The sequence below is a fragment of the Tamandua tetradactyla genome, chromosome 4, assembly GCF_023851605.1.
Source record: "Tamandua tetradactyla isolate mTamTet1 chromosome 4, mTamTet1.pri, whole genome shotgun sequence".
NCBI classification, from domain to species: domain Eukaryota; kingdom Metazoa; phylum Chordata; class Mammalia; order Pilosa; family Myrmecophagidae; genus Tamandua; species Tamandua tetradactyla.
Genome location: NC_135330.1, coordinates 179,036,668 through 179,062,482, shown reverse-complemented (window position 1 = coordinate 179,062,482; position 25,815 = coordinate 179,036,668). Strand labels below are relative to the sequence as shown.

Below are 25,815 nucleotides of genomic sequence, written 5' to 3'. Positions count from 1 at the left end.
AATTGAACAAAGCCAGATGAAATGCATCCGAACAAATACTTACCAGCTATGGGTACTTTTATAACCTAAGCTTTAGAGTGATGAGACCTAGGAGATAATTAAAGAGCATCATTCCTCAACATCTCAATCTGAAATACCCTTATGACTACTTGCAACTCAGAAAATAAATATATATATATAGAGATCAGCAGAGAGACAAATAGTGGAACATAGAAATTATGAAACACCTTCATAAAGCTGCCATGGATGAATATTCAACAAATAAGAGCTCTTCCTTTTTCATGGGTGGGAGTTTCTTTGTGTGTTAAGCTCAGGAAGAAAGCTTCCAGCTCCAGTGTTGTTTGTCTTCTGGAAAGATAAACAAAGAAAGATAAACTTCAGTCAAGATAACACTTTTCTGGGCTGATAATGCACAAAATTATTGATGGGTGTTTAGATGTACTTTTTAAAAGTTTTCCTAATATGGATAGGAATCTTTCAGCCTACCGGATTAAATGTTTCTATTTATTCACCTTCGCATTAAATGGGCGCACTAATGATTTCCATTATTGGTTTTGCAACAGCACAGTGTATTTCTAATTATATTTATTGTAAACGTCTCAATCTATTATCACTAAAATGCATTTTAATGCACTTTTATTTTTTAAAAGTCCACTCAGCCATGGTGGAAAAGGTGTATTGCGGGGAAGGAGGAATGTTGTAAAATCAAACAATGAGAGAATAATGCCACTGCAGAAGGCTTGAGAATCTCAACCTGGATGGTTCTCCTGACATTTCCTCCAGTCTTATCCCTTCAGTCATTTCCTCTGACCTCAGAAATGTGCCATCTGCTGTGACAAGAAAGCTTATAAAATATGACCAACTTCTAGTACCCCTCTAAATTATTTCAGTATTCCTTCCTTGTGACTTCAAATACAAGGGCAGACTCACCACAGTTCTGGAGTTCACTTGGTGAACCGGGCCAGTTCTAGCATAGCACATAGTCTGCCAATCCAGGCTTACTAGTTACCAGGTCTCCCTTGACTTTGGATAGATAGAAGCTATGAATTATATCTCCTGTTTGTTCGTAGAGAATCAGATTTAGAGAGTTCTAAGTCTGAATTTCAGCTCTGCCAGTTTCTTCCCAGTCCCAGTGAAATTCCGTCCATCACCAATGACCATTGAGTAAGCTTCGGGCTACCCTCTTCAGGTTCAGAATCAACGTGGGGATATTAGTTTTCACCTTACTGGAAAGTGGGATTTGGAAACGTTCTTCCTTCATCCGGGGGCTGCCATGCAGAGCTCCATCAGAAAGCCCTTCACTTTTCCCGGTGCAAGCTCTCTGAGGCTTCTGTCTGTCTGTTTCTCTAGAGCCATGGGGAGCTGTTCTTAGACTCAGGCAATAATTTGTTGTCTCCCATCACCTCATTCTTGCCAGATTTGTTGCCAAGGACTTAGACCTTTCTCAGAATGTGCGCACCTCATGTTAGAGAGTTACATGGACATAATGTGGTGAATCTAATAAGGCCACCATCCGTCTTGGCTTCTTTCCTGTCCTGTTTTGATAAACTAAGACTGAAATTGTATTTGTTTGACCTGCTACCTTGTATTTGTGTGCTGGAGATTTACACCCATCGGCTGGGTCCAAGGAGGGAGGAGAGGCTGCCACTTCCCACAGTGACTCCCCAAAGGCAAGTTGTTCTCTTCTTGCCTAGCCTTGCCCTTCTGGGACTCTATAATGAAGCTAGCTGCATGGTACTCGGACAAAGTTTCTTCAACTACTGAAAAAACTATTCTCAATGATGACTGTAATAACTATATGGGACTAGCACAGTTTTGGCGTAGAGCAAATGCTCAATATTAGGTTTCATATTTTCTTTCTAAGTACAAATTAGTTGATCTCTAAAACACTTGAAGCTAGGACATAGCAACCTTTGACTTGACATAGTTATTCAATTATCAAAGGTGATAAAATTGCCTGAAACCCAAACTGGGACTTGAAGATCCAACAATAAACATGTTCTCCCTCTTGTAAAAATACAGAGGACACTGTGATGCTGTGAGCATCAGCCAGAGTGTCACTCAGCTTGACTGGGTCCTATAAACTTCAACATTCTCTGGGAACAGTCTTGGTCTCATGATACCTTTTCACCCTGTTGCAAGTTTATACACTATTAAAGTTCTCCCTAAAAAGGCTAGGAGGAAGAATAACTAAGTGACATGCCAAGATACCCTGGGATCCTGAACCAGGACTTTGGATGGATATATGGCAGGGCTCCATCTGCTGAGTCTCCTAAAGTAAGACAAAGGGGCAGAAATTTCTGTTTTGTTCAGTGTTGTAACGCCAGCACCTCGTTAGAGATCTGGTCAGTGAATGATATTCATTTCACAATGGGTAAAGAAGATTTGGGGAATTTTTTTTTAAATGCAAGATGACATTGTTGCCTGAGCTTGATACTCTGGTTACAATACAATAATTATTCAAAATTGTTGTCCTTAAATCTAAAAAAGCAAGAAAGGAAGCAAACAAAATCTGACATACATATATATTTTTTTTAGAGTTTCTGTTTTCATTTTCAAGTCTGGCATCTTGTGACACTAGCTGAATGAAGTCACTGACTCATTTAAAGGACAAGGTTAGCTGAACCGAGAAAGCAGTACAATAATCTTTTTTAGAGGATGGTAGTATGCGTATGCATAAAAGCTAATTTTACTACAATAGCTAAAAACGGAATTTAGAAATGCAATAGATATAGGTGGCTAATGGAGCTTTCCTATCTCTATTACCTGCTGAAAAAGTCATGGCCACATTCGCCATCTCTTCCCTCAAACATGAAAGCAATAAAACAAAAGAGTGACTGAATCTTGAGTTCAAACAAATGAAAAGAAATGTACTGAGAGTCATTCAGTGCTATAAGAATAAGCATTTGAATGAGGTTTACAATGGGGCTGTGGAAACAAATGATTGCAAGCGGGCTGTGGGAATGCGTTCCTTGAAAACTTATGGTACATCAATGTCTTTATCAGAAAGCTCAAGCTTGTTTAAAGTACAGCTCGGCCTAAAAGATAGTGGTTTTTCTGCAAAGACTTGAATGTGCTGCACATGTAGTGAGAGTTCATGGAGTTTCACCTATAAACGTCTTCACCCTCACCTGCATCTGTTTTTAATGTACAGCTTAACAGACAGCTCTTAGCAGCCATTCTGATTCAGTCAGATCAGCTGTTGCTAATGAGGCTTGCTTCTCTCTTGAGCCAGCCTTGTGCATTTCCATAACTCCCGGCTGTGGCCCCTATACCATCAGCTTCTGCAGAATGCATGCATTTCCACACTAGCTGTGCGTGCTAGAGGCAGGGAAGGTTTCTGTAAATATAAAGAAAACAACAGACGAAAAGACATTACTTAAAAATGTCAAACTAATATTGTCATCTTTGACTTTGATCTGCAGTGAAGATGGAAAGGCAAGCATACGTTTTAGTGTGTAGAATTTCCCTTCTCACTTTCCTCCTCCTTCACCTCACCAGACTGCAACTTTATTTACCAATAGCTGTGTTGATCAGATTACTCATTATGGATGAGGATTATATTGTGTATAAGGAAAACCTACCCCAAACCCACTTCTATTCTCCTCATGATGTTGTTATACATGCACAACATCTCATCAACTTAGAAGTTCTATAATAGTTATAAATTAGAATTAGATTAATGTTTATGCTTAATTAGGTATTTTGAAAAATTCATTTTGTATCGAACAATTATTTAAATCCATACTACATATTATATGTCAAAAGAAACTCTGGGTAACCACATGGGTAATTATCAATGCCAGCACAATTGTATTGTAACTTTTGGCATGTAACTCTATTTTTTTACAATGGAATTTTAAACAATGCTTTTTCTACATCACTTGAGATAATCATGTTTTCTTCTTCATTCTATTAATTGGTGAATTACATTAATTGATTTTCTTAAGTTTAGTCACCCTTGTGTATCTGGGGTAAATCCTACTTGTTGTTTTAATTCTTTTAATTTGCTGTTAAATTCAGTTTGCTAATATTTTCTTGAGGATATTTGCACCTCTATTAATTCAGGTTATTTGTCTGTAATTTTCTTTTCTTGCCTATATTTATTTGGTTTTGGTATGCTGGTAATTGAGTTTTCATTTTCACTTACTTCAAGGTATTTTCTAAGTTCTGTTGTGATTTCTTCTTTGATCCATAGGTTGTTTAAATGTGCATTGTTCAATTTCCACATATTTGTGAATTTTTTCATTTCCCTCTGTTATTGATTTCTAACTTCATTCCATTGTGGTCAGAGAAGATACATTGTACGATTTTACTGTATTTGAATTTATTGAGACTTGTTTTGTGACCTAACATATGGTCTATCCTGGAGAAACGTCCATGTGCACTAGAGAAAAATTTACTTCTCTGCACTGAAAAATGTACTCCTGTTGGGTTAAGTGTTCTGTATATGTATATTGTCTGTTGTTTTACTGTATCATTCAAGTCTTCTATTTCCCTATTGATTATCTGTCTAGATGTTCTATCCATTATTGAAAGGAATTAATTTAGAATAATCTATTTCTCCCTTATAATCTGTCAATATTTGCATCATATATTTGAGAGCTCAGTCATTAGGTGTATATATATTTATAATTGTTTTGCTTTCTATAGATGATCCTTTTATCAGTATATACAGTGACCTTGTTTGTCCTTTGTAAGAGCTTTTGACAATATGTATATTTTGTCTGATATTAAGTTAGCTACCCCAGTTCTCTTTTGATTACTATTTGTATGGAATATATTTTTTCTAACATTTCCCTTTGAACCTACTTGTGTCTTCAAATTTAAGGTGAATCTCTTATAAACAGCATTTAATTGGGTTATGCTTTTTTATCCATTATGCCAATATCTGTGTTTTCACTGGTTAGTTTTAAGTGTTAAAAAAAAAAAAAAAAAACTAGAAAACTAGGAATAGAGGGGAAGCTCCTCAATGTGATAGAGGGCATATATGAAAAACCACCAATGCATCGTACTCAATGGTGAATGAATCTCTAAGATCAGAAATAAGTTAAGCATGCCTACTGTCGCCTATGTTTTCAATATTGCAACGGAAGTATCAGCCAGAGCAATTAAGCATGAGAAGGAAATAAAAGGCATCTCAACTGGAGAGGAAGAAATGAAACTTTCCCTATTCACAGATGACATGACCCTACACAGAAAATCCTGAAAAATCCATAATAACGCTTCTGGAAATAACAGAAGAATTCAGCAAAGTGGCAGGGTACAAGACCAACACATAATAATCAGTAGTGTTTCTATAAAATAGTAATGAACAAACTGAACAGGAATTCAAGAAAAGTAGATGCCAAGATTCTAGTAAGGATAATGTCATGATATTCTGGGTGAGAACATATGATCATGAACAGTGATCTTGAAGTACAGGAACCCTTAGGTAACTTAAGGTACTCAACAGCTTTTCATGTGGTATGTGGGCATGTGTAATTTTAAGAAAATTGTTTTCAAGATCCTCATGTTCTTTCTATGATCCTTTCTAAAATTGATCAGTCTGAAAACAGGCCTGTTCCTACCTCCCCTTCAGCCAAGACTGTTTCCAGAGAGAAACTTGACTGGGAACAAAAGTAATAAGCTATCACTTTTGACAGCTAGAGAAATCAGTGTCTCTCTGTCCTGAAAAGTGTACCTTAGAGGTGCACCACATCAACCACTAAAGTCCACACCTTCCAAACCCTTGGATCTGCTTATTATTAGCCTAATAAGTTCCACAGATGGTAGTTTTAGCAGAATCATTGCATGCAGGTAAGACAAATACATATTCAGAGTATGTGTCTATTCCAGTAAGAACAAAACACTGCCCCTTCAGTGACAAAAATGGTCTAGTATAATCAACTTGCCACCAGGTAGCAGGCTAATTACCTTGGAGAATGGTGTCATATTGGCGAATGAATGTTGGTCTCTGCAGCTGGCAGCTCGGGCACTCAGCAGTGACTGTAGCCAAATCAGCCTTGGTGAGTGGAGGTCCATGCTGCTGAGTCCATGCATAATCTCCACCTCTACCACCATGGCACATTGGACAATAAGAGGAGTGATTGGGGAAAGAGGCCAACTGGTATCCACAGAACAGGTCATCCTACACAGTTGATTAATATCTTTCTCTACCAATGCCACCATCTGGTGAAGATGCTCACAGGGCATAAAATCTTCATGTTTTTCACCCATTCAGAAAGGTCTAGCCACATGCCTCTCTCTGAAAACTCCTTGTCACCTAATTTCCAATAATGTTCCTTCTAGGTACCTGGGCATCAGCCAAATCATTGACCTCAGCCCATGAATAAGTATACAAACACATTTATAGCCATTTCTCTCTCAAAGCAAAATGAACAACCAGGTGCTCTTTGCCAAGTGGGAGGATTTCCTTTCACTACTGTCCTTCAGGGATGACCCAGAAAGGGAGTATAGTACTGAAGCTGCCCACTTTCAGGTGGTACGTATATATCATGAGGAACCATCTGTATACTAGGCTCAAGTTTTATCTTCCTTAGTCAACTGATCATAGAGAACTCCCTACAAAATCATAGCTGTGGACTGGAAAAGAGAAGGTAATATGCAGGAGTTAGGGCCATGGGAATTTGGGCCACTTTTTCAGGTAAAATATTTGTGCCTTCAGGGCCTGTTTGACCCTGATCTTGTTTGTTTCTACCATGTTCATTTGATGGTGGAGTGCTACTGTGCACACCCAATTGGATGGCTTGATGATCAGACAATACCCAGTTAATAATGGGAAACTCAGTTCTCATGGGAACTTGGGGGACCATCATTATATAATCTGTCTTTGTTAAGTCCTAATAGCCAGCTGAAAGCTGTTTCTCAAAAAGAGAGTAGTTATCCTAAGGGGATGGAAGAGCTTTGCTCCAAAATTTTAATGGTCTGTATTGTAATTCTCATATAGAGGCTTGCCAAAGGCTCCAAGAAGCATTTCTATTTGCTAGAGGAACTTTCAGCACCAATGGAAGAGCGGTTTGCATAGCAGCCTGGACCTGTTGCCCAGCTAGACTACACATTATTCCCACTCAAGACTAGCAGCATTTTGGGTCACTTTCTAAATGGGCTGGAGTAGCACACTCAGATTAGGAATACAGTGCCTCCAAAATCCAAAGAGGTCTACTGGGCCTTGTGCCTTTTTTCAATTGTAAGAGGAACTAGAGGCAACAAGCTTATCCTTCAACTTAAAAGGAGCATCTCAACATGCTCCACACCACTGGATGCCTAGAGATTTCGCTAAGGTGGAAGACTGCTACATTTTTGTTGGATTTGTCTCTTACCTTCTGAAAAACAAATGCCTTACTCATAAGTCTAAAGTAATTGCCACTTCTTGATCACTAGGATCAATCATCAAAATATCATCAATATAATGGACCAGCATGATGTCTTGTGGAAGGGAAAGGTGTTTAGGGTCCCTGCAGACTAGTAATGGGCTGAGGAGGTTGATAGACTCCTAAGTTAGGACAGTGAAGGTCTTTTATTGACCTTATAAGTTGAAAGCAAACTGTTTCTGGTGGTCTTTTCTAACAGCAGTTGAGAAGAAAGCATTTACCAGATCAATAGCTACATAGCAGGCGCCAGGAATGTGTTGATTTGCTCAAACAAGGATACCACATCTGAAACAGATGTCTATTCCAATTATGCGTTCCAGAACTGGAGATAGAACCACAGAATGTATTCAGAAACCCACTGTACCCATGAGAGATGAACCTGGGCTAAAACTCAATTGATCACCTGATCTCCATAAGCCCCTACTCTGACTGGTGAATCACGATGACACTTTGGGTCTCCTGGAACTAATGTCAATTCAGAGCCAGTCTTAAATAGTTCCCAAAATGTTTCATCATTTTCTTTTCCTTATGCACAGTCACCCTGGTGGTATATTGTAGGGTGGAAACCTTTGGTTAGTTTGTTTTCATGAAGATTGACCCACTCAATTGTGGGTGTGACCTTTTGATTAGATGGAAATGTGACTCTGTCCATTTCATGGAGGTTTTGATTACTTTACTGGGGTTCTTTAAAAGGAGAAACGTTTTGTGGAATCTTCGGAAGCAGACACTTTGAGAACAGTTGATTTAGAGCCTATAGAGATGCAGAGGTTTGGAAAAGCAGAAGTCCCAGGAGATGCCAGAAGCTGAGAAGCCAGCAGAAGCTAACAGGAACATACGTGCTTAGAGATACTTGGAGTGCCAACAGAGAGAGCAGATGTCTAGACAGGGATGCTCGGAGGCCAGCAGACATTGTCATGTGCTTTCCCATGAGATGCTTTTCCATGGATGCCTTAATCTGAACATTTTTCTGACCTTAAAACTGTGAACTTGTAACATAATAAATTTCTTTTTTAAAAGGCATTCCATATCTTGTATATTGCATTCTGGTGGCTTTAGCAAACTAATAAAGGGGGTATGACTCTCTCTTTGTGATTCAAGTTAGATTTTCGTTCCCTTGACCTAGAACTCTTCTGATTATAAAAACCAATTAAAAATTTAGTAGATTGCCCATCTATTTCACTTCTAGGTGTCTCATGATCAACTAGCCAACATCATAGGTTTCTACAAGGCATACTACTGCTTTGACTCTGCTGTCCATTTTGGTAGTGATGTCTACCTTGTCATTCACAATTAAGTACTCCCGCTTGGCTCTTGCCAACCTGAGATCAAATCATCCCTATGAGGTGTAAGGATTCAAGATCAGTGGCAGTAGTTCCCACTATAATATCTCCCCTTCAGAGAAGAGGGACCACAGAGCTCTTCAGGAATGATGGAGCTGCTCTCACTAATTTATTCCTCATAGTTTTGGTGAAAGTTGTGCCTTCTGGACATTCCTGGTATGGGTAAACAGGTCTTATATGATAAATTCACTCTAATATTCCAACCTCTCTAACCCTTTGGATCCCCTCATGTACATCATACTGGAGAAGTTCTGGCATTTCAACTTTAGGCAATATAAGCCACTTTTTAATCTTTAGCATGACAGCACAAAACCACAATAAGCCTGTATTAGTTGGGGTTCTCTAGAGAAACAGAATCAACAGGAAACACTCACAAATATAAAATTTATAAAAGTGGCTCACATAACCGTGGGAACCCAGAATCCAAAATCCACAGGGCAGGCTGTGAAGCCAACGATTCTGATGGAGGGTCTGGACGAACTCCACAAGAGAGGCTCGCTGACTGAAACAGGAAGAGAGCGGTCTCTTCTGAATCCTCCTTAAAAGGCTTCCAGTGATTAGATTAAGCATCACTCATTGCAGAAGACACTCCCCTTAGCTGATTACAAACGGATCATGATTTAATTCTATGAAATATCTTCATCGCAACAGACAGACCAGCACTTGCCCAACCAGACAAACAGGTACCACCATTTGACCAAGCTGATACATGAACCTGACCATGCCAAAGCCTAATCGGCCAATATCAAAAAAACTCTGCTTGATCTTACTTTATGTTCCATTCACCATTATCCTATACCCTTATTCTCCAGTTCCACACATATTCTCTGGATTTCTGTATGTACAAATTGCAAAAACCATGCAGTTCTCTTGGAACTTTTTTGCTCCTTTTCATGGGTACCACAAGCATTTGGGAGCTTGTTGAGCCTCCATAGTACTCAAATGAATGTCTTGCAAAAATGAGTTTAGACAGTTCTCCTCCCCTTCAGGGTCAGAATTATGTATTTCTATTCTTGCTCTCTCCTGTAATTTTTTCATTACCCCCACCTGATCATTTATGAAGGGTTGGTTTCTCAGAACTAAGGGGGATGGTAAGTTCTTCAGAAGCAGAGCTCTTTGAGGATAATTTAAGGCTGTCATATCCCCTTATGGTTTCTTTTAGAGTTTCCTCACAACTTGACTCTGCTATCTCAGTTTTTCAGAGCTGGCCACTATGTAGGCCAGGATCAATACATTCCTGAATTAAAGATCACATTGAAAAGGTCTAAATGGATACTTTATCTGGACCCTCTGCTGTGTAGTGGTCTCTTAGCTGTTTTCCCATCTTGACCCAGGTCTCCGGATTGACTGTTCCTTCCTTGGGAAACCAATAGCAAGTTTCTTGAAGAAAATCTAAAAAGGTATTAAGCTGGCTTCTCCTTACATCTCCTCCCCAGGCCTTAAGCATAGTCTTTAACATACTCACATATAATTCTCATTGTTTTGAACCAGAATGTCCCATGATTATTACACCTGGCTATACTTTTATGCACAGTCTAGTTGTAGATCTGGGAGAAAGGATGTGTGGTGGGTGTGGGTCATGAAAGGAATAGGAGTATCTTGAAACACATTAGCTCAGGGAATTCCATTATAATTTCTTCTGGTAAGCCTCAGTGAATTTTTTCAGATGAAGGTATGATGACTGTTTCCTTAGGGGAGGGAGGTATAGATTTATCAGGCACAGTAGAGTTAGAGTCTTCAGATGGGTGTGGGATGGATGATTCCTCGGGCAGACCATTACAGGTTTATCTGGCTCAGCAGAATCTATGCTTTCAATGCCTGCGCCATCATTGTTATCACCCATATGTCCTTATTTCAATTTTCAGGATCCCAGTCTTTCCCAATCAATGCCTTTACTTTAATATCAGGTACCCTGTAAGGTAGGTATTCAATTTATGTCATAATTCAGCTGGTCATACAGTGAGATTCAGTGTAGTTTTCAGAAATCTCAAAATTGTGGCTAGAAGAAATAGATTCTTTCAGGGCACACAAAGAGACATTCATGTCCTTCATATGGTACTTGAGCTTGGGAATTTGAAGACTTGAACTTAAGCCTTTTTCTTAAACAACTATAACCAACATATCTAGATACAACCAGCCAACATAATTACCCTTTCTAATCCCACAAAACTCTGTTAAGTTAGCAAATACCCTGTCATCTGGAGCTTCGCCTCTTGTAAGCATTTGAGTAGCAGTATCTGTTCTAGTTTGCTAGCTGCCAGAATGCAATATACCAGAAACAGAATGACTTTTAAAAAGTAGGATTTAATAAATTGCTAGTTTACAGTCCTAAGGCTGAGAAAATGTCCCAATTAAAACAAGTCTATAGAAATGTCCAATCTAAGGCATCCAGGGAAAGATACCTTGGTTCAAGAAGGCCATTGAAGTTCAGGGTTTCTCTCCCAAGTGGAAAGGCACATGGTGAACACAGTCAGGGTTCCTCTCTCATCTGGAAGGGCACATGGCAAGCACAGCATCATCTGCTAGCTTCTTCTCCTGGCTTCCTGTTTCATGAAGCTCCCCGGAGGCATGTTCCTTCTTCATCCCCAAAGGTCGCTGGCTGGTGGACTCTGCCTCTCATGGCTATGTAGTTATGCTCTGGAATCTCTCTCATTCTCCAAAATGTTTCCTCTTTTATAGGACTCGAGAAATTTATCAAGACCCACCCAAATCGGTGGAGACATGTAGTCGCCTAATCCAGTTTAACAACCACTCTTGATTAAATCACAGCTCCAGGGAGATGCTCTGATTACAGTTTAAAACATACAGTATTGAATAGGGATTATTCTGCCTTTATGAAATGAGATTTAGATTAAAACATGGCTTTTCTATGGGACAGAAACCAGTACAGTATCCAAAGGTGATATTGTGTATCTTTATTTCCCAAATGAACTGTCAGCATCACCTTGATCTTTGGAAATAGAGTCATCAGTGGCTTTTTAAAAAAACATTCCTTATTGTGAAATATAAGATATATATACAGAAGTAATAATTTTCAAACTACATTCTAACAGGCAATTACATGGATTTCAAACTATGATACAGGTTACCATTCCACATTTTCAGGTTTTACTTCTGGCTGCTTCAAAACATTGGAAGCTAAAAGAAATATCAGTGCAATGATTCAACAGTCATACTCATTTGTTAAATCCTATCTTCTCTGTTATAATCTTGATAGCTAAAGATATCCAAAACAGAACTGAACAGAATTCATATGTAAATATTATAATTTATTCTAAGAATTGGCTCATGTGACCATGAAGATTGGCAAGTCCAAATTCCATACGGTAGGCCACAAGTTGGGGATTCTGATGAAAGTTTCCCCAGGAGAAGCTGACTGGATGATAGGTGTTCTAGTTTGCTAGCTGCTGGAATGCAATATACCAGAAACGGAATGGCTTTTAACAAGGGGAATTTAATGAGTTGCTAGTTTACAGATCTAAGGCCGAGAAAATGTCCCAATTAAAACAAGTCTATAGAAATGTCCAATCAAAGGCATCCGGGGAAAGATACCTTGGTTCAAGAAAGCCGATGAAGTTCAGGGTTTCTCTCTCATCTGGAAAGGCACATGGTGAACGCAGTCAGGGCTCCTCTCTCAGCTGGACAGGCACATGGCGAATACGGTATCATCTGCTAGCTTTGTCTCCTGGCTTCCTGTTTCATGAAGCTCCCCGGGAGGCGTTTTCCTTCTTCATCTCCAAAGGTCGCTGGCTGGTGGACTCTCTGCTTCGTGGTGCTGCAGCATTCTCTGCTCTCTCTGAGTCTCTCTGAGTCTCTCATTCTCCAAAATGTTTCCTCTTTTATAGGACTTCAGAAACTAATCAAGACCCACTCAGATGGGTGGAGACATGTCATCCCCTAATCCAGTTTAACAACCGTTCTTAACTAAATCTCATCAACCAGGGAGATGATCCCATCACAGTCCCAAATACACAGCATTGAATAGAGACTATTCTACCTTTAAGAAATGGGATCCATATTAAAACATGGCTTTTCTTAGGGGGCATACTTCCCTTCAAACCAGCACAATAGGTGAGAGAGAAATTGTGATTGCTGATATCATCATTTCTCCACGTATGACCTTCAACTGATTGAATGAGACTTCTATCATTGCTGAAGGCAATCTCCTTTGTTGACTGTAGACATAATTGTTCATAGATGCAATCTACTGACTAATGGCTTCAATCCACAGACACACAAAAAAAACACCTCACAGTAATTATCAATCTAGTGCTAGCTTGACCAAAACCCTGGGCACCATAATCTAGCCAAGTTGACACCTGAATGTAACCATCACAATCAGATACAGAATTCTTGTTTGGTAAGTTTTTTTTTTCTTGTTTGTTCATTTGTTTTTTTTGCTTTCATCATTTAAAATATGTCAACCCACTGCCTTCTTGCCTCCCTGGCTTCTGAGGATAAATCAGAACTTAATCTTATTTAGCCTCTCTTGTATGGGACACATTGCTTCTCTCTTCTGGCTTTCATTTTACCTTTGATTATAATATGTCATGGAGTGGGTATACTTGAGTTTATCCTGTTTGAAGATTGTTGAGCATCTTGGATGTGTAAATTAATGTCTGTCATTACATTTGGAAAGCTTTCATTCATTGTTTTTTTGAGTATTCTTCCTGTCTCTTCCTCTCTTTCTTCTCCTTCTGGGACTCTCACAATGCATATATTGCTATATTTGATGGTGTCCCACTAGTTCCTCAGTCTCTGTTTACTGTTCTTCATTCTTTCTTTTTGTGCCTCAGACTGTATGGTTTCAATTGTCTATCTTCAAGGTAAATGATTCTTTCTTTACCTAGCTCTGCTGTTGAAGCATTCTAAGGAAATTTTAACTTCTGTTACTGTTGTCTTCAGCTCTCTTTGGTTGTTTTTCAAAATATCTATCTCTATATTGATATTTTCTTTGTGTTCATCTATCATTTTTTTAATTTCCTTTAGCTTTTTTATCCATGTTTTCCTTAGCTTTTTAAGCATATGTAGGTCCATCTTTTAAAAAAGTCTTTGTATGGTATTTTCCAGTTCTGGTCCTCCTCATTGATGATTTCCAATACTTTGATATTTTCCTTTGCCTGGGCCATCACTTCCTCTTTTCTGTATGTTTTGTAATCTTTTTTGAAACCTGATCACTTTGTTATTTTAATGTGCTATTTCTGGAATTTAGACTCTGAGGCATTTTTTCCTTAAGCTTGAATCCAGATAATGTTATGACAGAACTTTCCTTGAATGCCAGGAGCTAACACACACATACATACAAAGGAGGAAGAAAAGAAAACTTCTTTCCTATACTTTGCAAATTGATGGGTCTGAGTACTCTCCTTCAGGGTTTATCCACTCAGTGAAGTTAGAGCATAACTGGAGACCAATGCCTGCGGGGCCTGCCTGATCTTGTCTTGAGCATGCACAGTAGCCTTAGGAATTCCCTCATTTATACACATCAAAATGTCCCTTATTCTCCTTGAAACAATTTCTTCATGGTCCCTGGCACTGCACTGGATGTCCCACAGCAAGCAATCCCTTGCCCTGGGCAGCCATGAATTGACCAGTCTCTCACAGTGTCTGTAGGAAGCTCTCTCAGCTACCATCTACATACAGGGCAAAATCTGGGATGGCAAGCTTAAGGCAAATGTCCCAGTTCCGTACTTTAGGCAAGGACCAGACAGACTGGGACATACATTCATGCTCTCAGTATGTGCATGAAGATTACTCTGTTTCCTCCAGACCTAGGACCAGGGACCCAGACTGAGAACATGGGCCAGCTTCATGGTGAGCAGGTGAGGGGATTTCAGAGGGGCCAACTGGAGTTTTACAAGATCCTAATGCTTTTAAATTACCTTTTTCTTGATTAATTGTTCACCCTATTACTGCACACTCTGTTTTCTGGACCTTCAAGAAAGACATTTCTGCCAGTTTTTGCTAGTCCTTCCAAGTTTCTGTGGGGAGTATGGAGCACTGAAGTTTCTCACTCCACCATTTTTTTATTGGTCTCTTTTTCTCAGGAATCTATCAAGAGTAAGGTTAGATGGCAAAGTATAGACCACATCACTAGGGTTCTTTGTGAGGCCTCAGCGGATGCATACCATCTTTTCCCTTTTCTACCCATTCTAGAGTCCCTTGGATATCAGTTAACATCCCTGTAGTTTTATGTAACTTACCTGTGATGTGGCTTGGACCTTCATCCTGAAGGGGTTTGGTCACCATTCCTTACTCAGGGACTCAGGTCCCTGCATTTGTTCAGTTACCATCAAAATTGCATAGGAGCTATTTTAATTTACAAAAACTGATTATGGACTGTGTTTCAGTAGCCATCCATTTTCAGGTTGCATCCATATACTACTCTGACCCAGTTTCCTTCCAAACAAGCACATATATATTGAGAAGTTTTCAATAGTTAAGTACTATAAGTACTTTGCTAGATATTGTATATTTATTAGACTATGACAAAATTTTCCTTCTTGAAAATGTTATAATTCATGTTTTCAACATATTCTACTCTGTGTCATTCAACAGAGACTTCGCACTGTGTTCAATTCTGATGGCTTTTAATGGCTTTTAATGGACTTTAATGAGAAAAGTGAGTTAGTTCTGGTTGACCTAGAACTAACTTCCAATATAAGATAAGCTACTCAAGAGATTTATTGGGTGAGGGAGCAGGATAATATGGGGAAAGTTTTCACACCATGACATTGGTGTGACACCTGTGAAAGGAAAAAGGAAAGGAAGAAGGATTGATAGGAAGAGTCTTGGACTACAATGCAGTTCCAAGAGCAGGTCAGCCAGGCCACAGATTTGCTCAGTGGAGGAATCACATCTTTATGGCAAGAAACTATCACGTTCAGTCGTGGCTGTGGACATCCTGAGGGAAGCGTGGCTTCAGAGCGACTGTCGTGATGGATGCCGAAAGACCACAGCTGGGGCATCAATTATGCTCCCTGCAGCAGGACATCTGAGTGACACATTTTCATGGCAACTATGCACTGTTTCCTTGGGCAGGACCTCCTTTTCATGGCCTGCATGTGAAACATGCAGAGAAACAGGTATACAAGAGTCAGGGACCAAAATAAGATTTGCCAGAGCTTCACAGATGATGGTGATGCTTTTTGTTTTCACCAAAAAATAAATAAATAACAGGTTATTAAAATGTAATTTCAAAGAATTTAAGATTTTAGGGAGGATTTTTCCAGGATCAAGTGAGGCAGAACCTGTACTACTCTTTCCTGATAATTATAAACAATGCCCATACAAAACATTTATTTATGACAGATCCCCTGCTTTTCACGAAAAAAAAAAAAGCCATTATCTCAGCATGAATATAAGAACTTCCTGGTCCTTGCTATATATAGCCCCAGATTCTATTCTTGACAGCTAATCACAGCAGCCTATAATTTGAGAAAGTAGATATTCTATGTTTTCTCGACTTCAAAAGGAAAAGGTCGGAAACAAAACCTTGGGGTCCATTATGATTCATTGTAGGCAAACATTCATGGAGGTACCTTGATTTGTAAGTTCCTCTATTTAGCCTAAACTGACTGACTTTCTTTTTTTTTTCTTCTTTTTTCTTGGCAATAGGAACTTGTATTCTGCCACACATATTTTAAATGCTGAAAAATGATTTCTTGTGCTAGCACATTTAGAAAAAACTAGTATTTTCTCATGGAATTATTTGAGGGTTTTGCAATTTTGCGTGTCTTGCCTCCAGGCATCTGTATTATGCTTATATTGTCTCCTATTGCTTTGCTCACAATCTTCCAGTTGATGGTAATAGAAAGTCTTCCTATGTCTTAAGTGGAGACTAAGTGCTTCCTCTGAATAGATAATTGCAGTGTAGATCCAAAAGAAAAATTATGCCCACAATAAAGCTCTAATAAACCTCAGAGACTATTTGCCATTGCTTTTTCAGACTGAAATTGCCTTGTTTACGTCAAATACCTAAAAGCAAGGGTATGCATTTTAAACTTGAATTACAAATGATAAAGAATGACAGTGTGTTAAAACACATTTAGAAAAGTCAGCATAAATTCAAACACAAATAAACAGAAAACAAAAATATATGAATTAGCCCCAAACTGAGGCCTTTTTATTTTAAGTTCTCGCTTCTAGCTAAAAGTAATACACTGGGTAGATGTTGAAAGTAATACATTGGGTAGTTGTTAAAAGAAGATCCTGCAACTTTTCTGATTCTTCTAATGAATTGTATCTGGAATTTTAAATAGTATTAGATTCTGTTGGGTTTTAAATTCCAATCAGACTGGAGAGAAAGGTTGTTGTGATGAAAGGATGGTTCACATTATTCCAAAGGGCCTTAGAATACTATTCCAGTTGTAAGTTCTTTTGACTATATCAGACCACACACTTCTTGACATCCCTTGTGGCACAAACTGTTGGTCGACTTCCTCATGACCATGGCCTCCTTCTTCTTCCTAAGAAAGTGGGCTCACTTGCACGTAGCCATAGAGCAGCCTGGGTCCATTTGGAGTCCTGGGGGTGGGTCTTGCTTACCCTGAGCCAATCCTGGAGGCCAGCTCCTTTTAGAATTGAGTTGGGCATGAGCATGTGGTGTACTTGTAGCCCATATATACATATAAAAGGACAGATTTTGTGTGTGTGTGTGTGGTGGGGGGGTGGCAAATATTTTTTTACCTTAAAAAAAAAAAAACTCAGTGAAATAAAGGGCAATTCTTCTCCTGCCTGTGATGCTTGGAAACATGACAGGTACCTGGTAACCATGAGGGATATTACTAGCTTGCAGAGCAAAACCAAGAATGAGAAAAGCCAAAGAAGGCAATGCAAAAAATAGGGCAAGAGTCTGGGTCCTGTATGATCTCAAAGGACTTACTAGAGAATTCAGCCATGACTTTCATATCAAAAACATAACTCAAAAGTCTAGACTGTTGGGTTCGATTTTAATATTTCCCTCTTCAACAGGTTCTTAAAATAACTTTTTCACTATTTGAAGAGGCACTGGTCAATCCTAATGGGGAAATGCTGGGGGAACTGCAAGACCCTTTTAGGGAATCTGAGAGCCCAGATACACTTTCAAAACAATACTAAGACATTATTTGCCTTTTCACTTCTCCTTCTCTCTCTCTTTTTTTTTTTTACTTCTCCTTCTCTTACAGGGGTACAGGTGGAGGTTTTCAAACCACAGATTGAATTGCATGACAGATTGAATGCTCAAGCAGATATGAGAATCCAGCCACCTTCTATTAAACCAGATATTTAAGAGAGTTTCACAAATGTCAAACAATGCCACTCTTAACTGTAAATGTTTTTGTTTTTGAGTTATTATTCGTAACTATAGTGCACTATAGGGGTGAGACAAAAATGCTTGAGAATTGCAGGCATAGTCATGTATTTTTTTAATGAAAAAAAGTTTTAGGGAGCACCTGTAGTAGCTCAAGATCCTAGTAAAACTGGCACCAAAATTAGGACATTTGTTCATGTTCACATAGTTACTTATTGTTACCTAGCATCCAAAATTTTATGCTCCAAATTTCCAGTGATTTCTTTCAACTATCTATGCTGTAGGTAAAAACCTCTGCATTATAGTCTGTGTAGTGGGGTAATCCTAGTGGGAATTCATGTGATTTTGTGGTCCTTTACTGAACTGAGGGTGCCTCTACCCTGATATGTAAGGATCACTCCTATGTCTAGTGACCCAAACATCTATAGAAGTCTGATTATTGGCTTGATTTCCCTTAGATCTTCAGAACTTAGTGATGATTCTTTCTTCACTAAAGTTTAGCTTTTTGATCTGTCCCAATTCTATCTTAAGCATCTGAGGCCTACACAAAATTCAAAGATTCCAGAAAGAAGGAAAGGACTTCTGTAAGTAGAACTTATTTCTAGCTAGCACCGTTATAAAATTCATATTAATCTATGAAACTAATATTGAGTGTAATTTGGATAACAAGCTGCTTGCCCTTGATCAATAGTAATTAATGTGATTATTAGATTCAGTCAATAATACCTTTTAACTTTACAACACTTTGATTTCCTATGGATTTGGGAGAAAAGGAGTAAAATGGGTAACACATAGAAAAAAATTAAGGAAAAACATTAGACCCCAAACACAAATTCTTGGTTTCCCATTTTTAGCCTTATCCAAAGAGCTTAACTACCATCAACTGACATTCACCACTGAAACTTGGCAAAGTGTCAACATCCACACTCACTGCATGAGACTGAGAGAAATGAGCATTGGCGAAGAGGAGATTAGAAAAGACAAGATATACAAGTAAGTCGTGGAACAAGCACTAGAAAAGGAAAGAGAGTCAAGATATCATGAGGGGTGGGATGGGGTGGGAATCTCTTTAAGCAGAAAAGGAAAGAGGTAAGAACAAGTGAAAGCAACAATATTGAAATGTAGAGGGGAAGAAATTTGCAGGATTTTAATTTTGAAAAATAAAACCGTACAAAGTTTGAGACCTCAAATAATTTGATTAATTATACTTTGATTATGGAGATTTTTAAAAAGTGATTAGTTATTTAGGTATTGGAATCTATTATCCATCTATTCCTCTGTTCAACACTGTATTGAGAACCTAGAAGGTATTCGAGAAAGATTTGCTGAAAAAATAAGTGCTTGCAGTGAACAGAATAGAATAATGCTCTCCGCCAAAGATGTTGATGTCTTATTCCTTAGAACTGTGAATATGGCAAAAGGAGACTTTGCAGATGTGATTGAGGATTTTGAGATAGGAATATTGTCCTGGATCCATCCTCATGGACCCAGTGTAACCACAAACGTAGTTAAAAATGAGAAAGTGAGGCGGAAGAGAAAAAAAGAGATGTTGCTACAGAAGAGGTCAAAATGATGTGACATGAATACTCAAGTCAGTCATAGACGGATGCGACCACTGGTTAAAGAATGTGAGCAGCCTCCAAAAACCAGAAATGACAAGGAAATGGATTTTCCTCAAGACCCTCCAGTAAGGAATGCACCCCGGCTGATACCTTGGTATTAGCCCAGTAAAGCCCGTGTTCAGACTTCTGAACCATAAATTAATAAAGTTGAATTGTTTCAACCCAAGAAGTTGGTGGTGATTTGTTACAGGAGCCATAGAGAACGAATACAGCATTCAATAAATATCTGCTGAAATTAAACCCAAAGAGCTTACAAATATATAATATACAATCCGTTAACATATATTGGGAAAGGAAAAATTAATGCTGGATGTCTCATTTATTACTTTCCTGAATGTCACGTTTTAGTGTATGAGACAAAAGATAAGAGATGATTCAGAAAGAAGAAAATTTCTCAATTATGAGACATCGCAATAAGGTTGAGGAAGCATTATGCATCAGTTTCTTTGAAGCATCTTGTGGACTAGAGTGCAGAAAAGACAAAATATTAGATTAGATATAGAAATTGCTACATTCCCATTGTTTTAATACCTTTGTCTCCTTTTGAACTTCCATTTCTTCAGTGCATGAAAATGTGATTTCAAGCCCATTTAGTGACTTTCCTGCTTTACGCATATTCCTTAGGAATCCTCTCCCCTTTTTTGGCTCGTAACTCTTCTGATTAGGCTAAAGCTTTGCTTTTATGAGCTCTATATGAATAATAATGCTTTTTTAAATTAAAATATTTCATGAAAGAGAAGGCATAACCATCTCCTGTTTGATGTATCCAAAAAGGATAATTAAAGGTTACTACACCTTTTTTTTTCTCAAGATCATTCTTATAAATCTAATTCTGATCGATAGTCATGGCAACTTGATTTAACATTGAAGTTGATGTTATTGTAAATGTTTTCTTTAAAACCCAAGAACAGTATATTACTAAAATCTTGCATTTTCCCTAATATCCATATATTTACTGTTCAGCAACCAGACTTGGGAAATAGTCCAATTCCTTCTCTTCTGGAAAAAAAAGGTATTTTTCTTTATTATCTTTCAGTTTCTAAAAATAGACTAGAATTAAATGTCATGTACCTTTGGAATTCATTTTATAAATATACTCGGTAACTAGGAAACTCACATTGTCATTATTTATAATCTAGGAATTCTTTCCATGGTAACTGTTATTAGGTCACAATTATCAAGCTGCAATGGAGGCTAAAAGGCTATTTAAGAATTCACCAAAAAAAGTATATTCATAGGAGGTGGTGATGTCTGATGACTAGATTACCCAAAATTAATGAGACAAGGTCTTAAAGATTTAGCAAGTGGCCACACCTACAGTTCAGCTCTGTCTTCTCTGCCTCAATCCTTCTTCAAGCAAGCCAAGAAATCATGCTAGCATTACACACGCTGTAATTTTGCAGTACTTGGTGACTCTGTGGGCGGTGTATGTGGGCACCATTTATAGTGTTTGTTTCTTCTTATGACAGCACATGGAGGGTGATTATATTGGCACATGACAAGGTTGCCAAAGCACAAGATTTTGTTGAGAAGTTGTAGACTCCAGCTGAAATTGTCTCTCATGCAAGTTGCTGTGACATTTTCAACCTATTCCAGGGTCCTGATAATGCAATTTTCAGGAAAAACCTGGAGCTAGAGCTGTAGTGGGTAAGTCCCGGTTGCTTAATTTTACTCAAATTTCACAAGATCATAAACTCAGCTCTTAAATAACCACACAAATGAAATTTACTCTTAAGGTGCCCTCATTTGCTCATAATGATGAGGAACAAGACTTCATATCCTTATCTGATAATTCAGGCATTTTATTGACCCTTACACTGCCAGCATCTTCCCCAACATTTCAGAGGCATTGAAAGGAAATCAAATTAGTGCCATACACTGATGATAGAGACAGTGGTCAAATCAAGGCCAGATGTTTAAAAATAAGATAAGGATTTTGCTTTTCTTCCTACCAGATTCGTTAAAAAAGGGCTTAGACCCATTTTTAAAATAATAGTAAGTGGAAACATTTATAAAATTGTAATACTATTAGAAGAAACCACGTGCAGTAAGAATTTTGAAGATAAAATTCAGTAAAATAAAACTCTCCTTAATGCCAGGAAAATATATAATTTCAGAAATATTTTTTTGGGATAAATCACATAGTTCATAAGTTTCTCGCTTAGATTAATTCAATATGATTCAAGATAATTAGCAAGAGCTCCCTGGCCCTGCTAAATGCCTCTAGTTTGCTACACAATGGGCACTCAAAGAAATATCAATCTAAAGAAGGGAAATAATCTTAACCTCATTCATAATGAAATAATCACAGTTTTAAATGAGATTTTTAAAAATCTAGCAGATAGGGAAAGACTGAAAACTTGGAATTTGCAGTGTGCAGAGGATGGGAGCAAACAGTTGGTATCATCTAGTGTTGGGGGAAGTGTAAATTGATAGAATCTCTTTGTATCATATTGCGGCAACGTAATAAGACAAAATGCATAAGTACTTTGACCTAACTATTTCACTTTGAAAAATGTACCTTAGCGGTCTTTTCATGTATACAAAGGCCGGCACAAGGATTTTTCCTGGTAGCATTGTTTGGAATGCTAGGGAAAAACTGGGAACACTGTAAATGTCGGTCAACAGGAAACTGATTAAATAAACTACAGTACATCTAGAACTATGATATAGCTAGGTTATGGTGGATCTAGAAAGTGGAATTTTCAGCCATTTTTAAAAATGAGGTATAATGTGCTAATACAAAGATTTATTCAAGATATACTTCAATTTTTAAAAATTTGTAGAAAAGTACAAGAAATATATTCCCACTTGTATTGTAAAAAAGAAGGAAAGAAAAAAATACACATATATTAGGATTTGGTGACCCAGAAAATTCTAGAGAAATACAATAGAAACTGTTAATATTAGTTTCTTGCAGAGATGGTGATACAGATCAGGAGAAAGATTTGTATTTCATTTTAGTTCTACTTTAACTCTATGAAAAAGTGTTCAGTTTAAATGTGTTTTTTATTGCAAAACTAATTAATAAGTCAAATATTGTTGACACAAGCCAGAGTGTGCTAAAAGGAGCATCACAATTAGGGAACAAATTTTTAAAAACTGTACCCTTGATTCAGTACTATTACTTTTACTAACTCCAAATGAAATGATTGTGGATATATGTATATAGAGAGCTAGAAATATGTTCATTGAAAATCTGTTTTTAATAGCAAAACAACTTTTCAGATAAAAGGACAAGACATGTTGAAGTAACCGGGTCCAGAATAATCTGGCATAACTATAATACTGTACAAATGTAAGCAGCAGCCATTTTAGATAGTGGACACCAAGAAGTTTAGGACGGTTCTCTCCTAACAGAAGGGAAACACGCATCATAACCCTGCGGTTGCCCTAGCTTTCAGCCTAGAGGTGCCTCCTGCACCGTGAGGCAGAGTAGAGCCCAACAAAACAAGGTTAGAGATGTTGAGATGGCTGGAATGTGGAGGACAGGGCAATGGAGAGCAGGAAACTGCAGTGAAAGAGCTTCAGAAAAAATGCGGGTCCTCATCAGCCTTTGGCCAAATACTAAGCTATGGATGTGTAGGTGAACTCTGTGAGGCCTGGAATACATCAGGGACTGGAAGCTGCGAGGCATCCAAGATGCCAGGCATCACAATATGCTGAAAGACAGAAATTCTAGCCATTCAGAAAGAAAATACCTCAGAGAATATCCAGGACATTCAATTAAGACCCAAGATAGACTGTGTCTTGCTAGTAGATCTGCTTCCTAGTTTTGCCTATAACACATTTTCGAACAAACCTTGGAAGGATCAAGCTGACCCACCAGGAGATATAAAAGATATATAGGAGAAGAGTTGGCTGTACCAATTATAGTAAATCTATAGATGTATCCTTACATAGCCATTAAAAATTATGTAAAAGAAGAATATTTAATAATGTGAAAAGATATTCACCATATTAAGTTAAATAAGATGTGTGTATGGGTGTGTGTGTGCATGTGAAAGATGCAGGCAATAAGAGAGAGAGAGTTCTGGAAAGATTATACCCTGCAAAGCTACTTACATTATATCAATATTTCCTGTAAGAACATGTAAGAATTTTCCAAAATAACACCTCCTTTCTGCATTAAGGCCTCTACAAATATCGTTCCTTCTTCCTGGAGTACTGTGTCCTCATTAGTTATTAGGAAAATAATGAGATGCCACCTCACATCATTAGAATAGCTAAAATTGAAAAGATTCTTAGCACCAAATATTTGTGAGGATGTTGATTCATTGATATTTTCATGAATTGCTTGTAAGAGCAAAAAATGTAGAACCACTGAAGGAAATGGTTTAGTAGATACTTAGAGAGTTAAACATGCACCTATTACATGACCCAAGAATTCCACTCCCAAAATAAATAAAACATATAGCCACAAATGCTTTTACAAAAATGTTTGTAAAAGCTTTATGCCTAATAGCCTAACCTGAAAACAATACAAATACCCACCAATGGGAGAACAAACAACTAATTATGGTATACTCATATATGGTATACTCATAACTATGGTATACTCATAACTAGTGTTCTATCATGAACGCTAGTTAACATTAAAGAAAGTAAACTACTACTATAAGCAACAATATAGTTGGATCTATGAAAAAAGCCACGATGTTGAATAAAAGATGCCAGATGCAAAAGAGTGAATATTGCATGCTTACATTTATTTGAAGACCTAGAAGAGGCGAGACCTTTCTGTGTTCAAAGATATCAGACTGCGAGCCTTTTGCGGGGTAGGGTGATTGTTGGAGAATGAGTAGAAACTTTCTGGTCTAGTGGAGATGCTCTGTGTCTTGATAGGTGTGTGGATTACATGGGTATATAGATCTATAAAACTCAGTGATCTGTAATACCTAAGATCTGAGTAAGTATCTGTATGTAAATTGTAACTAAGTAAAGATATTTAAGGCAAAAATAGGAGCATCTTAAATACTCAGTAGTAAGAGATTGGCTAAAGAAATCACGGTACAGCTATCACCATTAAAAATTTGATAGAACCACACATGTGGTGATACAGGAAGATCATCAATACTTGTAATTATGTGAAATTGCCAAAGTAGGGATCAGTATCTAAAATATGATTCCATTTGTGTAAAAAATACATGCACCTGCACACAGGTATGTCTGTATACACATAATAAATTTCTGGAGAAATACATTAAAACAGGTAACTTCGATGGCCTCTGGGCCTTAGGAGCACGACGATGGTAAGAATGAGACAGTATCTGAATTTTTGCACTACTGGAATTGTTTGCTATGTGCATGAATTTACTTTTAAAATATTCACCTCAATATAAATTGCCCACAACACGATGAAACGTGTCAAGGTTCAAGTTAGGAGAATCTTACAGTTTTAGTCTATGTTTCAAAGCAAATTTGGATTCCTTTTGAATCAGCAAATTCGTGTGTGGAAAGTTATGCGAAGGATAAAAAGAAGGTGGGTCCTTTAACGAGTAATAGCAAAAATTAGAGGCAATTTAAATATCCAAAAACAGGGATTTCGTTGTATTGATTATAGTGTACTCATAAAAGTATTTCTAGGTAGCCATTAAACATGAGGTTGAAGAACAACACAAAACGATATTCACCGTATAATATTAAATAAAGTATGTGCATATGTGTGTGAGATCTGGAAAGTTATGCTGTGATATGCTAATAATGTCTGTACCTTTATCTTCTATACGAACATGTGAGAGTTTTCCGAAAAGTCATGCCTGTCTCCTTTAGGAACTTCTTCCTAGAATGATGTGTGCTCATGGCTCTTCACAGAACTGGCTCCTTCTCACCTTGAAGTCTCAGCCTCAGTATTACTTCCTCATCAGGCCTTTTTGGAGATGCACCCCCCTGCCTGGCACAACTCCCAACATTATTTTCAGCATGAGAACTGTTTCCTTTATTCATACAACCTTCTCGCCATTTCTAATTCTGTACTTATTTAGTTAGTTTCTGATTCCCACCCCATCCCCTTTAGACTGAAGGTGGGGGTCCATGTCTGTTTTGGTCACCACTGTACACTGAGTATGCAGTGGACATGATAAACAGACAGTTCATATTTGTAAGTGAAGGAACCAAGAGTCAATAGAATGAAAGCTATGTAGAGTCAAACACCCCACACTGAAATTTACGTACATCAACAAACACTT

The 25,815-nt window shown here is 37.9% G+C and overlaps 1 long non-coding RNA gene across 4 annotated transcripts; it reads right to left on the bottom strand.

Moving 5' to 3' along the window:
• Positions 1–208: 208 nt before the first annotated feature.
• LOC143679553 (uncharacterized) lies at positions 209–25,772 on the bottom strand. 4 transcript variants are annotated; one of them, XR_013173834.1, is made up of 3 exons: positions 25,341–25,772; positions 3,132–3,340; positions 209–348 (listed from the first exon to the last, which is right to left on the bottom strand). It is a non-coding gene; the product is annotated as an uncharacterized LOC143679553 (long non-coding RNA). The 4 variants fall into 4 exon arrangements; XR_013173832.1 differs by lacking the exon at positions 25,341–25,772 and adding an exon at positions 20,942–21,037; XR_013173833.1 differs by lacking the exon at positions 25,341–25,772 and adding an exon at positions 20,946–21,029.
• Between the last annotated feature and the right edge of the window lie 43 nt (positions 25,773–25,815).